The sequence below is a fragment of the Melanaphis sacchari genome, unplaced genomic scaffold (genome assembly GCF_002803265.2).
Source record: "Melanaphis sacchari strain LSU unplaced genomic scaffold, SCAv2.0 Contig14_pilon_pilon, whole genome shotgun sequence".
Classification (NCBI taxonomy): domain Eukaryota; kingdom Metazoa; phylum Arthropoda; class Insecta; order Hemiptera; family Aphididae; genus Melanaphis; species Melanaphis sacchari.
The window spans coordinates 774570-776677 of NW_020270656.1; positions in this window are offsets into that span (position 1 = coordinate 774570).

A 2108-nucleotide genomic window follows, 5' to 3' on the forward strand; every position below is an offset into this window, starting at 1 on the left:
TCGATCCCGTCGGTCACGCCAACGACGTACGGTCGGAACTCTGCAAATCCGCGGTCCCATCGCGCATACCGGTCGCAACTATTATTGACGACTACGCCAATTTTTTAGCTCGCTCCCCCCCTCTCCCCACACACACATACACACGGGCGCGCATTGCGGTCGACGATTATCACACGGTAGCACAGTATCTCGAACACGAGAAGTTCCAGAGAAACAGCCGGGAGGCGTAAAATCGCGGATGACATGGAGGCCAGGTGCAACGCGTCGAACGATTCATTAACCCCGTAGAATAACTACGCGTTTTACCTGCCCACGCACTCGCGCACATCGTATCGATGTAATTATTATCGTATGCTATACCTGGAAAACACACTTTAAGCTAGACTCTTCGACCCCCTCTCGCTAGCTGCCGTCCACTCCTCCGCCGCGTCGAGTGTACGTACAGGCGTATAGTTAGCATGGCATATAGGTACGCGAAAGCACGTACAATTATATAATATATCGTCGTGTGAGCATAATAATTGTGTGTTACACGAGTACTACTCAATCCATTACAATTGTTTTGTATAGCGCGATATTGTACTCAAATGACGACGTCAGGTATACATTTTGTTTATAAAAACCCTGCGAGCTAGAGTGTCGCTGGAATACCACAGCCCGCGCAGTAATGACTAGTGCGTATAATTACGATGTAATACGATGTATTATAGGTACCATTGCAGTGTTGTGAAGTAATTGAGAAAAAATATTCAAATGTTTTTTTATTTATTTATTTTTTTTTTTTTTTTATCCATTGACGTTAAGTATTTTTTGATAGTATTTTTTGAACACTTTATTTTTGTATTGAATGGTAAAATTTACGTTCGGTTTTTTTTTTTCAATTATTTTAAATCTATTGTAGATTTCGAATGTCGATTTAGTTTTATTAGTTTTAATAATTAATTATATTTTAAGTATATTGTATACAATATTATTTTTATAGTTTTTGCGCCCACAATGAGCCCTATGCGTTAAAAAAATGAGCATACGTACAATAAATGAGTCCTAGAAATAAATTTTAGTTTAAACGAAATATGCAAAACTTTTATATAGCCCTAATGTGAGGTTTTCCAAATTATTCAGTCATTCACAACCTATAGAATAAAATCTAAAGAAAATAAATACGTTTGTGAGTCATAAAAATGTATATAGATAAGCAATTTAGATTAAAAACATATAAACCAGGGAAATTCACTATCATTTTTATATCAATTGTATATGACGTTAGTCTTGGTTTTTTTAAATACTTTAATGGAGCACAGCAGAATTAGCTTTACTTAAAATGTATTACTCTTCTGTTTTGATTTAAAACAATTAACTATGGAAAATATTGAGTAATTTGGAATAAGCTACTATTGCTTTAAACTTTAAAGCATACAAAATATTATGTTTGAAAACTGATGAATTACATACTTTATAATTGGTAACTTTATTTTTCAGAAATAATAAGGAATCTGTTCACAATATTTATTCAATACAAAATTAAACAATGAATTAAAAAATGTTTTCCTTGTCGTTTAATTTGGCCAACGTGGGCCAAAAATTTTCCATTCGTGGTATAAACCCTAAAGTTTAATGAAAATCAAATAGTTTAATAAAACACAAACTAATTTTTAACTTTTTTTTTTAGATAATTTAGGTACTTATATGTGTTTTAAAACTTATTGTAGTTATTCAATTTTTACAAAATAATAATGTTTGAATAATTTAGTGTTTAAATAATATTTTGGTAACCACCCAGACGATATTTAATCAGAAAATTCCTATGGAGCTACCCTCCCTACATCATTCTACATTTATGCTTATCACACTTTCCGTGTAGGAAATACTATATGTAATGTATATAGGTACTTTCCCATAGAAATTGGCACCTCAACAAATCTAAAAAAATTATACTTTTAAGGTGATTGTTGCTTGTTACTGTACAAAGTGTTTTAATCACTCGCGATACCGATTAAAAATCGTTATTGTGACTTTGGTCTTGTGTAAATACAAACCAAAACAAAAATGTATTTTATTCGATAAATTATATTTTTAACACATTTTATATTTAATCAACAGCCTTATTA